General features: G+C 30.5%; 1 pseudogene; it reads left to right on the top strand.

The window, feature by feature from the left end:
* The window catches only part of LOC120141865, a 30643-nt pseudogene extending 24468 nt beyond the window's left edge, over positions 1 to 6175 (top strand).
* Positions 6176 to 17596: the final 11421 nt, after the last annotated feature.

Here is a 17596-nt window from a genome sequence, read left to right as displayed (position 1 = left end):
AAGAATGCAAATTGTTCAATACAAAAGCAAACATAAAAGTACAAATGCAAAATGCAAATGCATGTATGAAAATGTGTTACTCAAGAGTGATCATATTAAAACAGATTTCATTGAACACAAAAGTTTTGGTGCATCAAACAAAACTTTTACATGTAGGGGACAGCTTTCAGTCCTAATTACTCTATTTCCCTTAAAAGCCAAATTAACTTCCACTCATGCTCAGGTGTGGAGTTGTCAATCTGCTTTAATTCTCTTGTAAAGCCAGCTAAGTCCACTAGCTTATGAGCCACATTATTTGCTTGATCAGCAGCTTCCTTCATGATATTTCTTTTCCTTCATCTTTTGTGTCAAATCTCGAAGTTGTAAACAATGTTGTTCATTTTTTCTTGTGAGATAATCTTTATGTTCAAGAAGTTCTCATACAATATCTCCATAATCATCTAAACATTTTTTCAATGTCTTGATCTTGGCCATAGTGGCTTTTGATTCAGCATCGATCTCTAGCTGATGGATCTGATATGATGCTTCCATCTTGGTCATAGAACTATTCAACATTTGATTTTTAGCTTGACATCTTTTCAATTCACTGACAGATGTATTGTGTATTTCTTCTGCAACTCGTAAATCATGAGAAAACTTCTTGGCTCATCTTTCATTTATGTTGCAACTCTTTTTCAGTTTGGTGACCCCTGTTATCCACTCTTTTGGGGTGTTTCCTATGCCAGCATTTTGAAAGGCTTGACTAACCTTCTGAAAATCTTCAGGTATGGTTTCCATTTTGGTGCTCAATTTATCATTTTCAATCTTTAAATGACGTATTTGAGCCTCAGACCTCAGCAAATCTTCTTCTTTCTGGGTGCCCCTACTGATGCTCTTACCTTTGACCACTTTTGTATTAATCTAGCAGGACCTTCAGTTAACAAACTAGGTTGCAGATTTGTTAGGATCAGAAGTTCATTGCATATCTGAGATTGCAGATTTATCTTCATTGAGCTCTCTCTCTTTTTGTGCAGTAATCTCTTTTCCTTTGGCCAAAATAGATATTCTACCCATCATCTTGGACATCTGCTCTTTTATTTCTCGTATCTCCTTTTGCTCTTCAATGGGCATACGATCTTTGGGTACATAGTTCTCCTCTATCTTAGGAGTTCCCTCAGGATGCCATTCCATGGTTGCGTCATATTTTGCTTCATCATAAAACTTTTTGTCCATTTATGAAAACTTTCCAATTTGATGAACAGTCTTTTAAATCAACACCTTTTGGTTATGCCATGATCATGCAATGCAAACAAAAGAAATCAATATAAACAAAAAATACAATGTATCTACAAAATAGATAACAATAAAAAAAATAAAATGGTTAGTACCAACTAATAGAAAGAAAAGATTCAAACTATCATGGTATATAGTATATATTAACCTCATGCTTTCTAGTTTCATGCTTTGTTTGGAAAAATTAACCTAACCACATGATTACTAGTTCGCAGGCATTTATTTAGGATAAAGAAGAAAAAAAACAAATAAATTAAAAAACTAGAGCTTATTTCTCCTTTGTGTACACCTACGGACAGGGTTTCAGTATTGTCTTAGATCAGGTGAATTTCTAGGGTTTATTATATGCAGAGTTTCAATTCCATGAGTAAATGTACTCGAACTGTCCTTTTTGGTGCCCTTTTACGCTACCAAACCCTTAATCCTAGTCCATCACAGACTTAAGAGGATTAAGTTCAATTTGAGGGGACAAATTTCCCTATGCCTGACATGAAGAATAAATTCTCACGAAAACATAGAGCTTATGAACCCTGAAAGCTACTTGCTAGGTCTGACACGGAGAATAAATTCTCACGAAGACGTCGTTTTCACTCCCACTTGAAAGGGAAAAAGATCTCAAGTATAGAGCTTATGTTTATGCAATGCACGTACTGTGTGTGAGAAGAAATTCTCAAACCTTTGACAATCAAAATGAAATCAATTATCTGAAAATAAAATAATAAAAATATTTAGTATATAAGGATATATAAAAATAATACATAATAAAGTTTTGAAAGAAAAGAATTACAAATTAAATAAATATAAATTCTCAATTTCTAATTAATAGAGACAATTTATAATTGATTTAGGTTTGACCAGTTCCCCAGCGGAGTTGCCAAGCTGTCGTAACCGATTTTTACCCGGACATGAAATTTCTTTGGCGGGAAAAATAATATATATAAATAAATGATTTTGATTTAAAAAAATTTTGGGAGTCACCATTGACCTTTTTGGGTTAGGTAGGTCAAATACCTAAAAAATCATCTTTTAAAATAGTTTTTAAGAAAATATCATTTTAAAAGAGAAATTGGTCTGCATTTAACCAAAAATTCATTCTTTTTAATAATAAAAAGGGATTTGTGGTCGGTTACGTTTGGGGAAGGATTAGCACCCCCACAACGCCCAAAATTGGTCTCTGTCGATTATAAATTGTCTCTAATAATAGAATTTAAGATAAAAAATCATCTTTTAAAATAGTTTTTAAGAAAATATCATTTTAAAAGAGAAATTGGTCTGCATTTAACCAAAAATTCATTCTTTTTAATAATAAAAAGGGATTTGTGGTCGGTTACGTTTGGGGAAGGATTAGCACCCCCACAACGCCCAAAATTGGTCTCTGTCGATTATAAATTGTCTCTAATAATAGAATTTAAGAATTCAAAATATGAATTTAATTTACAAACCTATTATTTCGTATTTTAATCGGATAATTCTAAGGAAGAAAAATATAATTTTATAAATTATAAATAAAATATTTATTTATTTAAAACATCAGAGAATGACATCTAGTTGCTTTAAGACTGTCCTTTCTTAATATTTGAAAAATAAATAAATATTAAAAATAATAATTTTTCCTAAGAAAATAATTTAAATAAAACAATATGTGTTTTCTGGTTTTTATAAATAGGATATTTATTTATTTTTAAAATACCAGAATATGACATCTATTTATATTAAGATTGCCCTTTAAAAATAAATAAATATTTAGAAGAATATAAGGATTTTTCTTAAAAATAATAAAAACGAAGCAACTATATATATTTATAAGCAGGATATTTGTTTTTTTTTAATTCACCGGAATATGACATCTAGTTATTTTAAGACTGTCTTTTCTGAGTATTTAAAAATAAATAAATGTTATTATCTAATTATAATATTGTATTTCATGCAAAACATAAAAAATAAATAAATAAAATACTCTATTTAAAGTATAGGATAAAAATAAAATTAATACTATATGGTATTTCATTAATATTAAGTAAAAAATAATAATGATCAAAATAAAAGAAATTAAAAGCAATAATATTAAATTCAAAATATTAAAAATTCAGGTTCAAAAATGAAAATTAGTGATTAAAATGTAATATATTAAAATTAAAAGCTCTAATTCAAAATATTATGAAATATAATAATTAACAATTTAATTTAACCATAATAATTAACACGGGATTAAAATAAATTTAATAAAATTATAAGGGACAAATCCTAATATTTACCCTAAATATATATAAATATTGATAATGACTAAATTATAAATTAAACAAAATTTAAAGACTGAATTAAAAGGATCGAAAGTTGATTCCATTGACTAAATTACAATGTTACAAATCTATAGGGATTGCGGAAAGGGTTTAACCATACACGAAATTACGGATACACCCCTCCCCAAAACGGCATCGTTTGGAAAGGGGTATAAATACCCTAAAATGGCCGACTTTAAGGTAATTTTCCCTCATTCTCTCATTTCTTATTCTCTCTCTAGCTGAGAGAAAAAAAATTATCTGCCTTCTCTCTAAAACCCTCCACCTGATGGAGTCTGATTCCGGCCGGCAGCCATACTCCGGCGCCGATCGCCACCGCCAACCACTGTTCACGGTGGTCGGAATTTATAAAATATCCTCAAATCGACGCTCTGTTTACCCTAAAGCCCGATTTAAGGTTGTTTTAACCTAAAAGCTTACCAAACGTCGTAGATCTAGGATAGTTTCCTTCGACGTTTCGGTTCTCCGGTGGCTCGTAGAGGCTCCTCGGTGGTAAGTTTATTTCCCGTTTCTTCTCTCCTTTTTTTGTTTGTTGTTGTGGTTGTTGGTAGCTCTTTTTTTTGTATTTGCTCTCTGTTGGTGTCTCTCGGTGGCTCCCTTCTTTTTTTTTATTTTGCAGGTTCGGTGGCTTTATAGCCACCACCGAGGCTCGCCTTGGATCGGTTAAAGGGTGAAAGCTTCGGTGAGTCACCAAACTATGTGGTGACTCATCCCTAGAGCAGGGACATGTGTGGCTTCGTGGCAGTTCTGGAGGCTTTGACTAGGCCGGCGTCATGGCACTGGAGTGGAGGCAGTGGAGGCGGCGGCCGCGTGGATGTTTTGGAAGCAGTGGCGGTTGGATGAAAACCTAGGGTTATGAAACCCTAGGGCTTCATGTTGGACCTCCTATGGACCGTTGGATCTCTCAGATCCAACGGCTGAGAGATGCGACGGTTGTAAGCTGAGATGATGGAAACCCCAATCTAGTTTAGGGTTTCCTTTGGGCTTCTGGATCTGGGCTACCGTGTTTGGGTCACTGTTAGGCCAGAATTGGGCTTGTAAATGGGCCTCGTGTCTTGTAATTTATTTATTTAATAATAATAATATATATATTAATAATAATAATGATAATAAAAATAATAATTTAAAAATAATTTTAATGAAAATGAAAAATTAGTGTTTAGAGGATGGTTTCCTCTTCTTCTAGTGTATATAGTCGCCGTTAAAGGACATGATTTTAACTACAGGGAAGCTCTCTCGAAGTCACTTATTTTCTTGGAAGCACAAAGATCAGGGAAACTGCCTCCCAATAATAGGCTTGATTGGAGAGGAGACTCTGGTCTCGATGATGGAAAATATGCAAATGTACCCTTTTTTGGTCTCTTTGATCTGCATGCATGGTGGTTTTGAGTGTTAGGTGTTTGATTTTATGATTGAATGAATGCAGGAGGACCTTGTGGGAGGATATTATGATGCAGGAGACAATGTGAAGTATGGGTTGCCGATGGCATCACGGTCACGACCTTGGCATGGTCCGCCATTGCTTTCAAATCCGAGCTAAAATCTGCTGGTGAGTTGGAAAATGTTCGTGTTGCGATTCGTTGGGGCACTGATTATTTCCTGAAAGCCGCTGCTAAACACGACAGATTGTACGTGCAGGTAAAAATGATCATCGAATATGCCAATTTCATTTATGTTCGATTGCATAAGTTTAAACTGATCCTCATATTGTTTCAAAATGTTTGATGATTTGTTTCCATGTTGTTGTTGGGGGAAAAAGTTGGTGACCCTGAAAAGGATCATCAATGTTGGGTAAGACCAGAGGATATGAAGGGTCCAAGGATGTTCTGCAGATCAATAGCGACAACCCCGGAACAGAGATTGCAGGTGAAACTTCATCCGCGATGGCTGCTGCTTCAATGGTCTTTAGACGCATCGATGCTCCCTATGCACGTCGTCTCCTTAACAAAGCCAAACTGGTACCTATGTATATGCGTTTTCGTTCATGACCATTTCTCATTTCCTGTTTAACTGCAAATTCCATGACCTTAAAATTGTTTTCCTTCTCGGCAGCTTTTTGAATTCGCCGACAAACACAAGAAAACTTTCGACGGAGAATGCCCTTGTATTGCTCCTTCTCCGGCTTCCATGTAAACCTCTCGATCGATATTCAATTCCATGTATATATATATATACCTCAATAACCATACTTCATGGTTGTGGAACACATGCAGGATGAGCTGTCTTGGGCGGCAGCATGGCTTTACACAACAACCCATAGTGACACGTATTTTAAGTATATCAAGGAAGAAACAGTTCATGCAGTTGTGGATGAATTCAACTGGGACCTCAAATATGCCGGAGTCCAAGTTCTCCTTTCTAAGGTCCCTTAAACCCTAAACGTTATTTACAAATCTTCCATATTTAGCATTGAACTTGAGTATCTCACCTATATGTATTCTGCAATTATGCAGTCTTTCTTTCAAGGTACCCACGAGTTCCATACATTCAAGGAACATGCTGATAGTTATATTTGTGCAGCACTTCCCAAAAGTCCTTATCGAAGAATTCCCATGACTCCATGTAACATTCCTAGGGGTGGTGTGTTTTATTTCAATAGGTGAATGGTTGTTGTGAAGGGATTGTTGTGGTGAATTCGTTCGTTTGTAAGTTTGGCAATTATAAGGTGCACTCTTTTTATTTCACTTAGGTTTAGTGTGGTTTTTTAACGAGGCTCTTATTGTTGTGGTGTGTTTTATATGACTATTAAGGCTGATATTAAATATGCAGGAAAAAAAAGTATAAAAACAGTTTTAGAACTAAACTTTATTCAAACAAAAATGAAGGGATTACTTTTTATTAGTTATTCTTTGACTAAATATTCTCGATCCTTAATCTGGAGTATGTTTCTAGTTGCTTCTCAATATCCTATGTGGTTCTTATTTGTTGAATCTCAATGTAGGCTTTATTTTTTAATTGTAAGGGTTTGGTAAAGTCGGAAATGTTTGGCACTGTTGGCCATCGAATTCCCTTTGGCTTTACCACTGATTGTATGCTTTCTTAATACAGGATGCTCGTTGAATTGATGCAATGATGCTTGCTGAACTGGTACATTAATGCTTGCTGGTTGCTACTGTCTATTATTCACTAATGCCTTGTAAATTATTGTTGTTGGTTTGACTTAAATCAATTTTTGAACCTTATAAATTCTTATCTAAACAGTTACTCATGTGGAATTATGTTGGTTCATTTTGGCTTTTATAGTTAGAAAGTTGCCCATAATTAAACATGTTGGCATCATTTAGGTATAAAGGCTCGATGATGATATTTTTGATAGTATAGTTAGGCTTTTAACCTTGTAAAACCTTAACTATAAGATCTGAGAGCATTTATTCCAACATAAATTTATTTTGTTTAGTTGATTTTATTGAAATTTTATTGTTTGCAAGTGTAATAAAAATAACTTCATTTATAAATTTTTTGTTTTAGTATTTGTAATGTTATTCAAGTTTCAAATCTTTAATAAGTTCATCATTTCAACTAATATCTTTTTATTTTAAAATTTCAGATTAAGTTATACTTAAATTATTAATCAATTTTCACATTAAAGTAAATTAGATTTATGAATATTTTAACTCAATTTATATAATTTAATAAAATCATGTTCAATAAGACAATATTTAAATTTAATTTAGTGATTTTAAATAAAATTTAGAATATAAGATTATAAATAATATAAAGAATTTGAATTAATATAAAAATCAAATTTATAATATACAAATTATAATATAAGAATTAAAAAATAAAGAATTGTAATTAATATAAAAACTAAATTTAATTATCATAAGTTTATTATAAATTTAAAATAACATAATTATATTAACTGTAACTTATTACTTATAAGTCAGGATAATATCAGATCACTTTAACAACATGTCATATCATTTTCAGGTTGAGTCAATTACAGGTTAAGTTCATAACAGGTCAGGTTGAAAACAGGTCGGGTAATACTAGTTATTTACCAGGTCAATTTGGGTTCGGGTTCATATCAGTAGGATGCAGTCCGGGTTCGGGTATCATATTTTCTGTTTAATTCGGGTTCAGGTCAGATGCAGGTCGGGTTCAGATCCATAATTTCCAGGTCCAACTCGGGTTCAGGTCAACACCAGTTCCGACTCAAATCAGTTTCGTATCGTCACAGCACAAGTCAAAAACCATTTAACTCGAGTCGGTTTCAGTCAACTTTACAGGTTGAATTAGTTTTTTACACCCCTACAATTATTGAACATTCCTTTCTGATTAATTAATTGATGGGCAGTCATCATTTTCACTATTTCCCAACAGTTAATATATATATATATATATATATATATTTGATGAATTTTAATTGGCAAAAGGCTTCTTTAGGCCCTTGAACTTTTGAACTTTTATTATTTAAACCTTTAAACTTTTTGTATATTTTTTAATCCTTGAACTTTAATATTTTGTCAAATGTATCGAATTTGGATGGAAAACTTAACTGAATCGTTAAGTGATGATGTGGACGCCACAAGGGACTTTAATGAGAATATGTCAAATGCCACATGTGTACTACCAAATGTTTGATGTGGTATTTGATGTGTTCTCATTAAAAATCTTATGTGACATTTATGTCATCACTTAAGATTCAGTTAAGTTTTGTACTTAAATTTAAATAATTTGATAAAAACAATAAAGTTTGAAGACCAAAATAACATCAAAAAACTTGAAGGACCAAAATAACAAAAGTTGTAAAATTTAAGGACGAAAAAGGCCCCACTGCCATTTTAGTTAGAGGGCTAGTCTATAAATTAAGCTTGGAACAAAAACACTTCTTATAAAAAAGTTGAATTAAATATTTAATTCAATGGATGTATTAGTCTTAAAGTAGAACATGGCATGCATCTCATGGATTAATCTTGCTGGCAAAATCATGAAGTCTCTGCTGAAATCTGCGTTGGATTTTGGTCAAATCTCAGTTATCAATTAGTCAAGAGTGGTTGTTTTTTTCTTAATAAAATATATTGTCGGCTTAATTATAATCTTTAATTTCCGAGGATGAGGCCAAGGAAAGCTCTTAATGAGAAGTCTAGGGTTTTCTTAATTATTATTTAATGTAAGAATTATTTAAATTTCTTAATTTCTAAATTTTAAAATATTACGTATTTGATTATGTTTAAATTTATATCCTTTAAATAACAACTTTCTTAAAAAATTTAAGTTTGATGATATTAGGATTTAAGAGTTCATTAAGCAATTATAATGATTTTTTATTGGATAATTAATTTAATGATTTTGTTAAAATAATAAGATATTAGGTTATCTTATGAGGAAGGCTTATGTGATATACGTACGGACAGTTTATGTTTTTAAGTAACAAGTTAATATACATATATATATACACACAATGCAAATTTCAAAAACCCTGATTTTTATTTCCTTTTTTTCTCATGTACCACTTTGTTCTTATTTTTTTATATTTTCTTCACTACAGGTTACAACACTAGTTTTTATATTATCTCCATTTGTTAGTTTTCCTTTTTACCTTTTCTTTTCTCTCTTATAATTTGAGTTATAATATTTTTTATTTAGTTTTTCTCATTTTTTTATAAAAATGATGGATAATTTTGTCTGCTCCAATAATAAGTTTTTTGTTTGTTCTTGTAGCACCTTTTCTTTTTCTACTCGGGATTGAATTTTGCGTTATCTCTCCAATTTTAGATGGTGTTTATTTGATTATTCAACTTATTCATTAATGTTTTGGACTCTTAGATCGGATATCGATAGATGCTTCCAATCACCGAAGATAGATCGTGCATTGGGGTGATGATGTTTGTTTATCAATGAACAATCATTGTTATATGCAATTTTTAAATTAGTGTTGATGTTGTTTATCATTCATCACCAACAATGGGGTTTATATCTAGAATTTGTCCGAATTATTTTGTCACATCCTGGAAAAAAAAGTTGAATGATGAAAATTTATTCAATTTGGTGAAATTTAAGGGTCATATTAAAAGTTTCCAGAACTTGTAGGTTGTTTTAGAAGTTGAAGGAAATTCAGTGACCTAGCCCTAAATTTTCCCATTTTATGTTGGTAGAGAAAAAAAAAAATATGTTAATGTGTGCTTTCTGGTTTCAAACCATAAAAAAAAACCAAAAATTCCTCTCACGCCAACCCTTCTTATAAATCCAAATTCGTCGTTGTCCGGCCGTTCCATCTCGCACCACCACTCCCGTTTGGTTCGTTGTCGACCGGTGAACAAAACCCCTCAATCATCTCGTTGTGAAACTTCGTCTAACGCACCATCATGTTTTTTAACCCCACCATCGTAAAAATTGTCGATTCGTCATCGATCGTTGCTCCATTTTCGACACTCCCGCACCATCATGTTCCTTGCATTATTTCGAGTCTACCGGTGTACTCTTGTCTCCGTTGTTGCCGGAGTGTGAAGGGGTGAGCAAGATAAAGTTTCCAACATTTTAAAATAGAGCTCTCCGCCGTTCAAAATTGTGAACCGAGCTTGGTAAGTGTCTCAAAATCCCTTAAAATAGCTTTAGAAATTTTTGTGGAATTTTTCTGACCTCCTAGGTCGCCACACACGCCGCCCCTGCACGTGGGGAAAACTCGTTGCGTGGTGGACAGCTTGTAATAGGTTGTTCGACCCGACCTGGTCCGACCCAACCCGAACCACTGATCCGACCGTCTGCCCGACCCGATTTGATCGTTGATCGTTGACCGCCCGTTAACCGTTGATTGCCTGTTGACCGTTGTTCGTTTATCATTGACCAAAAAGTCAAAATTTTATCTAAATGTTTTAATTCAGTTAATTGAACCCGAAATCCTTTGAATCGACTTGTAAACCCGAAAAATGCACATTTATCTAAGTGTGTTAATTCAATTAATTGAACTGAATGGTCAAGGACTAATTATTATTATGATATGTTAAAGGTACTCGCGGATCTCCTGACTGTTTTACTGCTCGACCCGGTTTCTCCCGATCTGCTCGTCCTCGAGAGGCAATGAATACTCGAATAGTTTTGTAACCCTTTTAGTTATTTTGTTTAGAATATTATTTTGAATATGACCCTGTTCTGATATGGCTTTGGTTCTAATTCAATCGAAGAGCCTAGTGAAGCTGGTGTTCGATAGATCTTCCGGACTGACCCTATTATTGAGGTGTGTTCCTTCTGTGCAATATAAATGTTTTAAATATTTGTTTGAAATCTCATGTGCACAAGATTGTTTTATCTGATTTGAAATACAATATTTGGTCTGATTTGACTACTGTATGATTTACCTGATTCTTGATTTACTGAAATGTAAAGCATGATTTCATGACTAATGATTTCTGGATACTGTTGTACTGAACCGATGATTTGTCTGAATTCTGAATTACTATTACTACTGGTTACCGTCTGAAAAATGTTTTCTTCGAGGTACTCTGGGATCTGGTATGAAGACTCTGGCAGGTTCAGTCGTTGTTGGTAATTCCTTGGATAGGTTCAGCACCGACTGATAATTCCTTATGGACCTAAGGCGACCCTTGGGTAGACTCTGCGGCCCTGAGATTTTCTTGGGTAAGCCTTTGTGGCCCTGAGAATCTGTCTTGGGTAGGCTTGCTGGCCCCAAGGTACTCCCTTAGGTTATGTAGTTCTGGGGAACTGTATATGGCATTCGGTTGGAGGACGATTCTGAGTTTTTAAACTAAAATCTCTTATGATGTTTTAATAAATGTGATTTGCACTGATTTTAAAAGCATAACTCTATGTTTTTATTTATGCACTGTTGGGACACACTGAGCCTTTAGCTCACTCTTCAAACTATTTTACCTCTTTCAGGTACTCTTGGATAGACACTCCGTATCAGGCACTTGGAGGATTGATACATTTAGATCAGATCATTTTGTTGTAATGTTTTGTCTTCCGAACTGTTTTTAATTATGATGACATGTGCCTTATTTTTTAAGTACTTATTTTTTTATGTTCATTGCTTTTGCTCCTGATTTATTTCATGTTTTATTTTACCTGGTCACTTTTAGTTTTATATTCAAGAGTTGGGTTTTATCGTTATTTATTATACATTTATAAATGTCATTTGTAATATGATTTAAATTATCAAATAACGTTTTTGGGAAATGTTTTTAAATTTTTTTAATGTAATTTGCTAGTCTTAGTTGAAATGCATAGGTCGGGACTACGGGGTTACATATTTAGTTGGTGCTAGAGTTTAACCCAAATCCGATGTGACACAAATTAATGAAGATATAATTAAGAGATAATTGAGAAAACTAAGAAACTTAGTTTGATTGAAGGTAGGAAACCTATTTTCTTTTATCATGATTAATAGTATAAAATCTATTTTAAGTAGATATCTACTAAACAAGTTATCCTTGTATTCAATGAGCTATCCTTATAAATACTAGGATTAAAACTAGATGTTAAGTTCATTTTGCAAGTTCGCTTGTATTCTTCTATTTTTGACGTTAGAGAAAATTCTCTTCTTTGCTCGTTGTTTTTCCTAAAAGATTCCATGTAAAATATTTGTGACTATTTTATTGTGTGATTAATATATTTAATGTTATCTTTTAACAAATTAGTATCAGAGCATCCGAGTTACTTGTCTCGATCACAATAATGACATTCTTAAAGTATACAATTATGCTATTAGATCACAATACCAAATTAGGGTTATGAAAGGCAAATATGCATGCAATTTAGCGCAAATGGATTTAGATGATGCCTTATTAGGGTTAGATAAGATGTCTTTGACATTAACACTTGAAGAAAAGAAACGTAAGGAATGAAAGGCTCTATTACAATTACATCTACATCTGTCAAATGAAATTCTATAAGACTTATTGAAAGAGAAAATTGTTATTGTATTATGGTTGAAGCTAGAGCAACTATGCATGTTAAAAATCATAATTAGCAAGATGCATTTGAAGTAACGTCTTTATTTTCATCGTTTAGTTGAAGTTGTGCTTTTGGTAGATCACCGAATTATATTCAAAGAAATTGTCTCATATTTGAATACCATAGAGGTAAAAATTGGTAAATAGGTTTAGTTCTGCATTGTTTATTGTCTCTTTCTTATTTGACCTTTGGAATAAAATTTTGTATAGTCGTGAATCTGTCACAGTTAATAATGTTATGATTCCTTTGCTTCATATGAAAAGATGAATCATTAAGTGTTTGGACATGAATCTTAGAGAAAGAGTCTCGTTGTTCTTAGAAAGATTCAAGAAAATGGTTATGGTAGTGAATCCAAGAGTAGGTTAAAATTTAGAAACATATGAAAAACTTGTTATTATTGCAAGAAAAAAAGACACATTAAGACAAAGTGTTATAGGTTGTAGAATAGAAACCAAAAAGATGATGCTAATTGTAAAGGGAAATAACTATAGAAGCTTGCGTAGTTGAAAACTATGGTGGTGGTGAAATTCTAGTTGCTTCTGGTGAACATTCTACAACAAGCGATGAGTGGATTATTGACTCTAATAGTAGTTTTCATATAAATATTAATAGGGACTGATTTACAAAGTATAAAATAGTCTCTACAAAAGATATAATTTGCGAAAATAATGCCTTTTGTAAGGTCACATTTATTGGCACAATCAAGACCAAGATGTTTGACAGGATTGTTCGAACATTTGGTAATGTGGTATATGTTCTAGATTTGAGAAGAAAATTAACTTCGTTAGTTAGTATAGATTCAAAAGGATACAACTTCTCCAAGGAAGGCGGAGTTGTGAAAATTTACAAGGGCTCTCTCGTTGTGACGAAATGATAAAGAAAGACTGTCAAGTTTTACGTTCTGTAGGGTTCAATATTTTTAAACAATACAACTAATAATTCTTCTTTTATGTCAAATTATGTCATTACTAGTAAAAATGTCTTAACAAAATCAAGCAAAAGAGGATTTCTTATTGAATAAGACAACTGTGAGCATATCGATTATGAAAAGCAAAAAAAAAGTTCAATTTCGTGGGCATATCAAATTAAAAAGTAGAAGAGAGTCTAATTCACCGTAAAGATAAATAACAAAAAGGATGGAATTGTCATTTTTTATTGGAATCGTGTTTTCCATGATATTACTCGTAGTGATACAATTGACACTTACGATGATTTTGTCGATGTGAAGACTAAATTCAAGGGCAGAGAACTTGTTCATCTAGGTGAAGAATTGGTTCTTTTTGTTGAGTATAAGTGTTTCATCGAATTTAAGATTTTGTCTCAAACTCACACTTTTAAAATTTGTATCAAGGTGGAGATTATTTTATTTTGACCCGGATTTGATGTGACACAAATTAATGAAGATATGGCATTTAGAGATAACTGAGAAAAGTAGGAAAATTAATTGATTAAAAGTAGGAAACCTATTTTCTTGTATGTTAATTAATAGTAGAAAACTTATATTGAGTAGATTTCTACTAAATAAGGTTTTTTTTTTGTTCCTATAAATAGATGCCAGAGATTAAGATTAGATGTTAAGTTGATTATGAAAATCATCTTGTATATCTTTTATTTTTGATATTAGTGAACATTCTTCTCTTTTACCCATGGGTTTTCCGAAAGAGTTTTTCATGTAAAATCTTTGTGTCTATTTTATTGTACAATCATTATACTTTAGTTATCTTTTAACAATTATATGTTTAACTCTTTCCATGTATGATTATTTTTAATCTTAAGTAGTTAATTTGTACATTTTGATAACTTTATGTGATTAAATTACTCTTATTTTATAAAAGAAAAACTTGTAATTTTGAAATGTTTCACTTTGATTTAATAAAAACAGTTGTTCTTATTAATTAAAAATATATTCAAATAATATATTTATATATGTAGTGCACTTCTTCTGTTATGGAAGACTAATTACCCCAAAACGAAAAGTCAGGGTGAACGTCATTCTATTAACACGTATAGGTTAATTTACTAATGAAGTCAACAATATTATTTTTAATAGTATATTATGACTATAAGTAGTAATACGTTCATGATTTTTTTAACTATTGATAATACACACCCTGCAGATACAATTATTCGAACTTAAAATCTCTAAGTAAAATAACACACTCTTTTATCACATAGACTATTTGATGCACTCAATGAAATCAACATTTATTTTAATCATAAGTAAAACTTTCCTTATGAAATTAATAGAGTTTTTTCTATTTCTTAAGGGAGAAAATCATAAAATAGGATGAGATAACATGTAATTGAAGATAATTACTCTTAATTAGATTAAATATTAATGTTTAGGGAGGGAGGCTAGTGGACAATAACAAGTATTTTCTCACCTAATTTTGAATGCAAATTTACCTAACATATTTATTTTAATTATAAAACAACGCTTAATCAAAAAATAATAACTATAAAACAAGGCAGGTATTTTTGTTTGGGTAGATTAACTTACCGCAATTTAATTATGAAAATTAACCAACGATATAATCACAAAATTTTTGAAAGTATTTTTTATTTTCAGAATGCTAGAAATTCTGATTTGATTTTCCAAATAAGATAGATATCATGATTCAAAAAATATATTCGTAATCCAATAAAAAAATTCGTACATATTAAACGAATATACTCATAAATGTAATTATGAATATATAAATGAAAATATCCTCAAACAATTTTTTTTTTTTAAAAAACTATTAAAAAGTAATGAACGAACAAATCATAAATGAATATATTTCTTTTTATTAGACATACAATTATTAAACATTAATATAAATAAATAAAAATATAGTTTTAAAAATATTAAATTCAAATAAATTAACTAATAAATGAACCAATAAATAAATCTATGAGAAATTTATAAATGAGCATATTTGTTTATTTGTAGTCATACATAAATTGAACACAATTTTGTTCCAACTTAATCTTTTAATAAATAAAAAAATGCTTCTTCATATTTATTTATTTAATTTAATAAATAAATAATATACAAGCGATTCATAAAAAAAATCATCAAATATTCTATTCATTTACTATCTATATGAACGAATGTTAGCTTAAAATAAATAATCCTTTTAGTAGTAGTCGGAAAATTCTTTACCTTGATTGTGTCCCTTATCGTTGAGCTGAGAATCCTTTTACGTCACTTAAAATTTTGGTAAACTATACATTTAACACTTAAATTATTACTTTTATTCTGCTTCAGCACTTAAATTTTATTGTTTTCTAAAACTATGTTTAATGTTTAGTTTAGGTTTTAATTGGTACCCCACCGTTAAAAAAATATCAGAATTATTGAGGTGACATTTTTTTATTTTTTTCAATGATAATATGACATTACCTTATTATGACATATGAATCACTGTTAATTTTTTAACGGCTAAATATCAAAATAAAAATAAACTAAACAATACATATAGTTTTCAAAAAATAAAATTCAACTATCAAAACAAAACAAAAATAATAATTTAAGTATTAAACATGTAATTACTCTTTTATTGACACTCCTGTCTTAGTCAACCCTTTCTCCATCTCAAAAATTAACAAAGCTTTTTTTTAGCCCAAAGGGTCAAATCATATCAAATTTTATTTTAATTTAATATTTCTATGAGCATTTTTTAAGTTATAACCAAAATTACATTTATATATAATTTAACTGACAGAAAAGTCTATTATATTATAGGACTTAAATAAAAATAAAATTTAGACATAATTTATGTTAGAATTTTAAATAGAAACCAAGCAAGGGGCAGGAAGGACTCCATCTTCCCTAGCATGGAGAATTTTCATAATTTAATGGATTTAAAATTATTAATTAATATTATATTTTAACATTTGTTTCTATTTACACTTAAAAAAATTTCTAACTTCAATCCTTGATTTTAAAATTCTTAGAAGCTCAATGTTACCATTCAACTAAAATGAAGGATGTACACATGAGTTTAAGTCCCCATTTACTCTCTCAATTCATCCCTAACTAAATTCTAAGTTATACATTTTTTTCTAACTATTTTATAAAATATTTTAAACGGATACCCAATTAAAGGATCTTTTATGACTTGGTCTAACCTGAAAATCCGGGAAAATAGTGGGTCGGGTACCCAACCCGCAAAAGTGAATATTTTCATTATAAATATCCGAAATTTTTTAACCGGATGAACATGTCCACGAGTCGAATAGTTCGGGTCGGATATTTTTTAGCACCCCTAATAGTGACATATTTCATTGTTGCTAAAACTTTGACATTAGAATGCACAAATTGACATCAATTATTTCTCGAAAGGAAATTATATGATATTGACGATATCTTAAGTGAACACTATTATTTTATATTTGTTGCAATAATAAAGTTGTTTATCACTTATAATTTACTTTTTGTTGTGATAAATTTTGACATCAATAAAAATAAAAATTAATGTTAGATAAATGTTATTGTTAGAACCAAACTATAATAAATATGAAAACAAACCATGATCTAATCATGTTAAATCATCAAGAACATAATATTATATGCGAAAGCATACCTGAATTAATTGATATGTTGAAACCCGTGAATATTTATTTAGTTATAGTAATAATAATTAAAAAAAATTATAGTTACCATAAATTAGTTGCTCAGTTGATTTTTTTTTTTAATTAGTCTTTTTACTATGTGTAAATTGTTCTTTTAGTCATCATACTCTAATTTGATCAATTTTAGTTCTTATATTATTTCAAATTTTGTAATTTCAATTCTAATCCAAGATGTACAATCAGAGCCGTCTCGGATATTTTTGGGTTCTAAGTGAAAATTAAAAAATAAATTTTTATATAACGAAAGTATATTTCATTAATTTAAACAATTAATTTAATTTTTATTAATAAATTATAAAAAAATAATTAAACTACGTCAAACACGTTATAATTTATGTCAATGTCTTGATCTAACATACCCTCAGTTATATAGTAATTAATGTTAAATAGATGTTATCACAATAATAAATTTACTTTTATAATTATAGTAATAATAATAATTAAAAAAATTATAGTTACCATAAACTAGTTGGTCAATTGATATTTTTAAATTA

Source organism: Hibiscus syriacus, unplaced genomic scaffold (genome assembly GCF_006381635.1).
Source record: "Hibiscus syriacus cultivar Baekdansim isolate YM2019G1 unplaced genomic scaffold, ASM638163v2 tig00110814_pilon, whole genome shotgun sequence".
Taxonomy (NCBI): Eukaryota; Viridiplantae; Streptophyta; class Magnoliopsida; order Malvales; family Malvaceae; genus Hibiscus; species Hibiscus syriacus.
The sequence above is the reverse complement of the archived record's forward strand: the minus strand, read 5'-3'. Positions and strand labels throughout refer to the sequence as shown.